This window comes from Hylobates moloch, unplaced genomic scaffold, assembly GCF_009828535.3.
Source record: "Hylobates moloch isolate HMO894 unplaced genomic scaffold, HMol_V3 SCAFFOLD_10, whole genome shotgun sequence".
NCBI classification, from domain to species: Eukaryota; Metazoa; Chordata; class Mammalia; order Primates; family Hylobatidae; genus Hylobates; species Hylobates moloch.
In genome coordinates this window covers 110,225,153-110,234,079 of record NW_026652285.1, presented here as the reverse complement: position 1 = coordinate 110,234,079, position 8,927 = coordinate 110,225,153, and the positions used below count along the sequence as shown (strand labels likewise).

At 56.9% G+C, this 8,927-nt stretch overlaps 1 pseudogene; it reads right to left on the bottom strand.

The window, feature by feature from the left end:
* Positions 1 to 686: 686 nt before the first annotated feature.
* Positions 687 to 7,220, bottom strand: LOC116475953 (interleukin-9 receptor-like; annotated as a pseudogene).
* Positions 7,221 to 8,927: the final 1,707 nt, after the last annotated feature.

Below are 8,927 nucleotides of genomic sequence, written 5' to 3'. Positions count from 1 at the left end.
CTCCAGCCTCATCTCTCAGTTTCCAGGAGCAGTGGGAGGATGAGGACAAGGAGGAATGAGGGCTCTGGCCTCCCAGGAACTGTCCCTGAGCCTCCACCCTGCTGTCCCCAGAGCTGCCCCTAAAATTCCACCCTTACCTTAGCCCAGAGCTGTCTCTGAGCCTCCACCCTGCTGTCCCCGGAGCTGCCCCTGAGCCTCCACCCTGCTGTCCCCAGAGCTGTCTCTGAGCCTCCACCCTGCTTCCCCAAAACTGTCATTGAGCATCCACCACACTGTCCCTAGAGCCCAGAAAGCCTAGGGCTGGCCAAACCTCACCCCTCACTCCTCCTCTGGCCCCTCTTCCCAGCCATCAGCACTTTGGAACAGCCATGAAGCCCCTTTTAATCTCTAGAAAGGTGGCTCAGGAAGGCACAGAGAGGTCACAGCAGGTGGTCATGGTGCCTTACCTGTGTCCACTGGGCCCAGGCTGGCCCTTTAAGGGGATGAAGGTGGAACAGCTGAGAAACCACCCACCTCTTCTCAGAGAGGCCAGGGAGAAAGAAAAGGGACAGCAGAAGGAGGAACCTGTGGGCAGGATGTGGAGGGTAGAGGTTCCTCCCCACCCACAGGCACTGAGCGGAGGGATCCTTCCTCCCTGAAGCTGCCCTGAGCCTCCATCCAGACAGGACCTTCGAACCCTGCTGGGGCCCGTTCTCAGGAGGTTCAGTCCCAGACAAGGGCTCCGGAGACTTCAGTCCATTTTCCCAAAACAGACATGATGCATCTGGCAAGTCAGGGACCGAGAACATCCAGGACCGAGCCTTGCTGAGGACGGAAGGGAGCAACGTGCCCTGGTGGGGACGTGGAGGCCCAGTCCTCCTGTGGCCGATAGGCAAGTGGCTGCCCCCTCCACTCCATATACACCCTGCTGGAAGCACATGTTCTGAGCTCAGGTCCCAGTGCCTTCCTGCTCCTCCTCCAGGCCCACAGATTTCCAAGGACCCACTGGGCCACAGGTGAGCAATGCAGTGGCCTCCTGGACGCAGGGCTCCGAGGCTCCTCGTCGGGTGCCAGCACAGTCCTGGCTCAGCAGCACACCAGCCCTGTGGGCCCCCATCCAAGTCTAGAACAGAGTGCAGGAGGAGGGAAGGGCTCAGATAGCATGTTCAGAACTCATCCGGGGAGCAGCTGCCTCCTTTCTGGCAAGCCCAGCATCCCGCCTCCTCCAGGAAGCCCTCCTGAGGTCCACACCCAGAGGCCAAGCAGCGCCTGTGTCTTGGACATTCTGTCTTTCCTCCATGTGCCAGCCCAGCTTCATCAGGGGACCCTGAGTCCCTTCAGGCTCCTCACCACTCCGCCAGCACAGGGCCTAGTGCTCACGGCAGACTGAACCAAGGTACAGATGGTGATATCTGCCCAGGACAGAGCCAACTCCTGACAGCATGTGCCTCAAGGCCTTTCAGCAGCTGCAGAGACTGGGCATTCCCACCACATATAAACACACACACACACACACACACACACACACACGAGTCGCTGTCAGGACTGGTGACTTTCAAAGCACTGGGCTAAGGCTAGCAGACCTGGATCCTTCTATGGGGCCACAGGAGGCCCCCGCCTCCAAAAGGAAGCTGTACCCTTGGTGAGACCAGGAACCTCCATCCCATGCACAACACACAACACACCCTCCATCACTGCACTGCTTCCTGGAGACAAACCTACGGCACCAGATCCCCACCCGAGGGTCTAAATAACCCCTGGCAGGTGCCCTTGTTCTCTAGGGAAGGGCTGGTGCCTGCAACAGGATGACAGTCCAGGGGACAGTCACGATCTGTGCCCTGCTCAGCCTTGTACTCGGCTGCCCAGGCTCGTGATGGTCACACCTACCACCTTGGGGAAAGGGGGAGACTCTGCCAAGAGCCAGGTGCCGGTTTATGGTTCAAATTGAACATTTGGACAAAAATCTTGAAAACTAGGCTCCTCATTGAGAGAAAAAAAAGGATTTTTCTGCACAGTAAGTTGGAGCCGCGGTGTGGAGGGGACATCCTTGCCACACAGGGCCCAGGGATGCCCCAGGGCGCAGGGAGGGAAGATCCTGGAGAAGAGGGGTCAGCTTGGCCCAGAACCCAGGAAGGGGCCCTCACTGCTTCTGGTCCTTTGCCCAAAGTGAGGAGTCAGAGGGGAAAAATCAGAGACCACTCACTGGAGCCCTTCCTCTCCCCCTCCTCCCACCCAGGGAGCATGAACTGCCAGCCAAGCAGGGAGGGGAGGGGCTGATGCAACCCCCAAGTTGCTCACTGGTTCCTGGGCTGTGGGGGCCCAACAGGGCCACAGAGGGGGACTTGCAGAGCCCACTCCACAGCTGTGGTGCCAGCATGCGATCTGTGGGGACTAGGGGACCAGGGGACCGGGCAGAGCAGGAGCCCAGAGGCAGTGAGAGCCCCAAGGGCAGCGCACACACCACAGACCCTTCCCCATGGCCACAGGACAGACACCTTCGCAGAAGGAGGAGGTGAGGCACATGGTGCATGCAGACAGCTGCAAACCAGAGGGGACAGAGATAAGTCATGAGAAATTTACATTTTTCCATCAACAGTGGAACTGGAGGCATAAGAACAAAAAGAAATCAGTAATGGAGAATAAAAGCTAGTTTTTCCCCACTTGATACACAGCGTATAAATTGAAATACACTGAATATACAAAAAAGGCTCCAAGCACTGACAAGGCTCCCACACTGGCCGCCAAGCCTCGTGAAAGCCAATATCTCGGGCAGGCCAGAGCTCTGGGCAACCCCTGCGCCCGACGCCCTGCCGTGGTCTCTGCACACACCTGGAAGTTCCCATTGTGCACACCGTAGAGGGGCTAGAAGAACACCGCTGGAGACGGCATGTTCTAGTAGAAGGTTCTCTCCACGCTGAGGCCAGGAGAGGCCAGTCAGAGGCCTATGGGGACCCAGGTGGCCTGAGGTCACTGCAGAGGCTGAGCTTCCTTCCATCAGCAGGAGACCTACCCAGCTCATCCCTGCCACTGCCTCTCTCCCACCTCATCACAACCCAACCCACTCTCAGGGCAGGACCCAACTGGGCCTCCTTGCCTAATGGCTGCATAGAACTGACTTATACTGATGTGCGCATCCTTTACAGCGTGAGCTGCGATGGTGGGTTCAGAACGGGGAGTTATCAGCTAGATCCTCAGCCCACAGAGGGAGCCGCACCTCCAGGAACTCTGTCTTTGCCATCAGCACATCTGTGGCTCCCACCCCACCCAGTGTCTCCCTGAGCACCTGACTTGCTGCCAAGGATCCCCTGACCCTCCCATAAGGATGTCACCTGGGGCTCCAACCCAACAGGTGCAGAGACCTCGCCAACCTCCCCGCAAGGCTGTGCCCCATTTCCCCACCTCAGGGGTCACCACTCAGATCTCATCCAGCCACATGTCCCCTCTATTTCTCCTCCTAAGACCCTACAATTCCCTCCACCTTGCTCTATCTCCACTTCTTTCACTGGCTCATGCCAAATCATCTCCCTGTGGGCACCCCACTGGCCCCCATTGGCCCCCAGCAGGTCCCCTATGTCTCCTTTTCCCAGCAATCCATTCCTCAAAACATAAACTAGGTCGTGTTACACAGTTTCATACTTTCCTTTGCTCCAAGGAGAAGCCAAGCACCCTCCTGCTTAGCCCCACCCAACACCCCTCTCCCCACACCCTCTTCCTCACATCCGCGGCCTGACATGGCCCCTGCACCCCCTCTTGTAAGCTGACATATGGCGCATGAGGTGTGACAGTTTATTTAAGGAGGGCCCTTGTCCATCTTGTTCTCTAAGGCATCTGCCAGGGTGAGAACAGGGTCCTGAGCACACCAGAGGCCCCAACTGTCCTTTCGTAGAACATATGAACAAATGAACAAACCAAGCTCCTCCAGAGGCAGGAGATTAGGACCCTGGGCTCTTGATCTCGGTGACTCCGGGTCTGGTCGGGACCAAGCTGCCCTTATCTTCAGCCTCTGCCTCAGATCCCCCTTCCCTTCTCTCCCCTGGCAACTTGACAACTCTCTACTGGCCCACAGTGGAGACTTGAAAACCCCACCCCATCCAGGACCAGGCAGTTGAGAGGGGAGGGGAGGAACCAGACAACACACTCACACATGCACACAGTGACACATCTGCACACACAAACACATGTACACCATTACCCACTCACACGTACACACACACACACACGCACACAGCTACCTACCTGGGTGACAGCTTGAACAGGAGGTAGGTCAGGCCAGTCAGCAGGAGAAAGATGGACACAGCAACAAAGGTGCTGCCTGGCCGCCCCCAGGGTGGGATCAGAGGGCCCGTGGGCAGGAAGGCCCCAGGGCTGTGAGCAGCCTCAGTGCCAGGAGGCTCCCCCAAAACCCACCTGGCAAAAGTGCACCCTTTAGTGCCCTGGGCCAAAGTGGAAGGTTTGTGATGGGCTGTGGAAGTTTGTGTCACCTGCTGAAGGACCTTGTGTGAGCCATGCTCCTGGGCCTCACTCTTCCCATCTGCCACACAGTGGATCATAAGGTCCGTGGGCCGTCTCAGCACTGCAGTGTGCAAGGGTCAGTCTAGCCCTCATTAAGGACACTGAGGTCATGTCCAGCCTCCAGGCAGGAGCACCGGCCCTAGTGTGCAGCCCTGCCGCCCTCACTCCTAACAGGAGCCACTGACTATGGGTTCCCAGGAAGCCCCAGAGTTGGCAGGTGTTTGTGTCCTCCCTACAGACCTCAGACCTTCAGAGGAAGGGGGTCAACTGGGGCATGGCTGCCTCAGGGAGGGGCTTCCAGGAGGCTGAAAGGGTGCGGGGGACACCCAGCCCAGACTCTGGAAGTGCAACAGCCACAGCAGCGCCCCCCTTGTCTCTGGGGAGCCTGGAAGCACACAGGCTGGCTCCACTTGCTCCACTGGCCTGTGTAACGCTCTTCCTGTGCCACGTCATCCTCCAGTGTGGCCATCTGGACATGCAGCCTGGCCTCAAGGATAAAGCCAGGGTCCAGCTCAAAGGCTCCAAGTATGAGCCAGGTCACCCCGACAATGTGATCCCTGTGCTGGGCCCGCTGTGGGGGTGGGGACAGTTGGCAGGTGCTGAAGGTGGGACTGGGTCCCTCAGCCCTTGAGAATACACACATGCACATGCTCACATAACACACACACGAACGCACCTGTGTTCACACAGGCACACTCACCACGTTCACGTGCACACACAGAGAGAAGGCACACTCACACTCACACACAGATACAGCTGCATTTGCCCACAAATACACATATGCACACACAAACATGTCTACAGGCACACTTTCACACTCATCACGCTTGCGTGCACACTCATATACACAAGTGTGTGCACAGAAGCACACTCACATTCACACTGATACACATAGGCGTGCCCATGTGCACACTCACACAAACACAAGGCACAGACACACTCATATGTACACTTACATACAAACACAAACGTGGGCACACTTGTATGTGACACACAAACACATGCACACTTACACTTATGTGCACACACCCACAGAGACACAGGCACACTCACCCTACTCACATACACACACATGAAGCACACACATGTCCATGTCAGCATGTGTGTGTGTGTGCAGACACACACCTGGCTCCAGTTCCTCCCCTCCTCATCACTCCAAGTTGACCTCGCCTTATTTGGAGTGGGGAGTCTGCCCTGGACTGCTGCTCCCAGGAAAGAGGCCCCAGGAGAGAAGCCAGCCAAAGTGTTACCTCCCAGGCCTCTTCCCGCCTCTTGAAGGCCAGCTCATAGCTGAGAAGTGTGGTCATTGAATCCAAGGCAGGACTGAGTCTCCAGGTCAGGATGCAGTGGCCAGAGCTGATGTGCTCTGCAAGTCAGAGAGTGGGTCCAGCTTCACTGGAACAGAGAGAATCCATGTAAGGCTGAAGCCCCATGGGTCTGGGTGTGTCGGTCAGCACACCCAAGACTGGGGATCTGAAAGATTCCCAAGGGGCATGGTCAAGACCCTCTCAGACCAGACACCTCACTGGGAGACTGGCCCAGAAAAGCCCCAGGTGGGACAGGACAGCAGTGACTTCCTCTGGCCCCTGCAGTAACCACGTGGACCCTCCCTTCCCAGGGGCCAAGGCTGTCCCCAGCCCTGGATCTCACTTGGCAGGGATTGAGAACACTCACTGGGCCACAGGGGTCACAGGTTGCAGGGCCTTTCTCCCAGCCCCCAGGCAGCCAGGATGTTCTTGCCAAGGGGCCCTGCCCCAGGCCTATAGCTGCTGTTCACCGTGTCTCCAGGGCAGGTACTACAGGTCCACCAGGCTGACATGATCCCTCCCGGACACGCGGTGGTAGAAAGTGATGATGAAATTGTCAGATGGCACGAGCACTGCCTTGGGCGGCAGCACTACAATGCACTCACTGCCCTGCCAGATGCACTTCTGTGTGCCACCAGGAGCCTGGTTGCTGAAAAGGGCATGTGTCAGCACCACGGGGCCGCTACACTATCCTGGTGCAGCTGCTGCAATCCTCACCCTCATCCCTGTCCAGGTAGGCATGGCCCTCCACCCTCACCTGATGAAGGGGAGCCAACGGCTGAAGCCCTGGCCCAGCTCTGGGGCAGACCAGTGGCAATCAATCCTGAGAATGTTGTTGGTGAGGCAGGTGAAGGTTCCAGCCCTTGGCCCTGGAGACAGTGACGGTTGGGAGCCCACAGTGAGTGCTTCAGAAGAGAGCTGAGTTGGGGGGTTGGGGGGATCCGACAGCTGACATCCTAGCAGGGCAGTCACTAGTGAATGATCCCAGAATCTGTCCAGGGAAGCACTGGGAGGCCTGGGAAGTGATGGGCTCTGACCCACATGGGCAAGTCAGAACCAGGGAGGTGTCAAGAGGGTGAAGGAAGGGTCGATCCAGGGACCGGAGGTAGGGAGGTAAAGGAAGGGAGACTAGAGACAGAGGTCCAGGCTGACCCCTAGAGGACATGCCCCAGCACAGTTTGGGCCAAACCTTTCCCTAGGGGCTCGGCATCGGACAACCCAGTCCCCCAAACATACCCTAGTTCTCCACCCACCTCATACAGACACTAGTGCGCAGCCCTCACCTCATCCATCCCCTGAGACAGAGACTCCCGAGCAGACACAGGTGCAGGCCAGGAGCCAGGTGCCCATGTCTCGCCTCAGGGCCTCACTCTCCAAGGTCCAGCCTGCAAGGGGCTGGGCTGAGGGCCCCGTGCGAGCCATCTCTCTCTGGAGGGGTGCTCCCCATGAATTGCTCCCCAGCAGAGTGCTCAGTGGGTCTCCATCTGCACTCACATGGTGTCTTGTGAAAGACGCTGGACACCACAGCCCAGGGTTTACTGATAAGGAACTGAAGCTCAGAAAGGCCGCTTGACCCTGCCAAAGACTCATGATTGCAGGCTGTAAGATGCACTCTCCAACTTAGATCCTGGACTCTGACACAGCTAGATCTCCACGTCTGCCAAGAAGGCTCCTCTCTGGGACAGGCATCCTCTGCCAGCCCATCCCCTGTCCCTGGGCCCAGGCCCCATCCTGCAGGGGAGTCGGGATTGGGGGAACCAGTCACTACCAACAACCACCACAGGTGCATTTTCTACTTTAATTCTCACAACAGCTCTGTAAGGGAGAAGCACTGTCTCTGTTCACAGGCAAGGAGCTGAGTCCCAAGAAGGGAAGGAGGAGAAATCACTTGCCCAGGGTCACACAGACAACCTTTATGCATTTATTTATTTGTTTGTTTGTTTGTTTATTTATTTATTTATTTATTTATTTATTTATTTTTGAGACAGAGTCTCCCTCCGTCACCCAGGCTGGAGTGCAGTGACATGATCTCGGCTCACTGCAACCTCCAAATCCTGGGTTCGAGTGATTCTCCTGCCTCAGTCTCCCAAGTAGCTGGGATTACAGGTGCCCGCTGCCACACCCAGCTAATTTTTTTGTATTTTTAGTAGAGGCAGTTTCACCATGTTGGCCAGGCTGGTCTCGAACTCCTGACCTCAAGTGATCCACCCGCCTCGGCCTTCCAAAGTGCTGGGATTATAGGCATGAGCCAATGTGCCTGGCTTCTATGCATTCTTTCTCCCTTTTGTGTTCTTACATAAAGACCCATCCCAGGATCTGCCCCAGGAAGGTGGACAAGGGTGGCAGCAGGGTATCCATGCAACAGATGGCACTTCCTGAATTCTATCTGTTGCACCCCTGTTTGAAGGAACCTCCAAAGGAGAGCACCACCAGAAGGACGAAGACCCCCCCTTCTGGAGTGTGAGGCCTGGGTCCCAGGATCTCTGGGGGAGCCAGAGGTTGGCTGGAGATAAGGCGCTGGGTGTCAGGAAGTTCTTGGGTGTGAGAAGGCTACTGATGCCCCATCACCCCATTTGCAGCTCCAGATGATACACCCACAGCCCATAGGCAGGAAGCAGGGCCAGCCTGGTTACAAAAGGCTGATTAGTGATAAGGAGAAGAAAAAAAACCAGACACACGCAGGCCACAGGGTGCACACTCTTAAGGAACCCGCACACCCTCAACGGGCAGCAGGCACTACTCTAACCCCACTCTGCCCCACTCCCGGCAGCGTATCCAGGTACCCATAGGACAGTCCCCTGTTAAGACTGATGATCAGGAATCCTCACCCTTTCTAGAATGGAGCGTGCAGCCTGGAACCACCAGCCGCAGCATGAAACACCATGGCAAGTTCTCTGCAGCAGTGTCTGTCCCTTCTTGCAGCAGGTACTGGAAAGGTAGGAATGGGGAAGACAGTCAGCCTACTCTTGGGATATGTGAGGGCAGGGTTGGAGTGACCACCAGGACCTAGGGAAGCACAGGCTCAACAGCCACAGCTGAGAGCTGGCCCAAGGCCCCAGAATGGACAACCGCTGCCCCAGCAGTGGAGAAACACCCACATCTGTGTAGAATCAGGCCAGGCCAGCCACA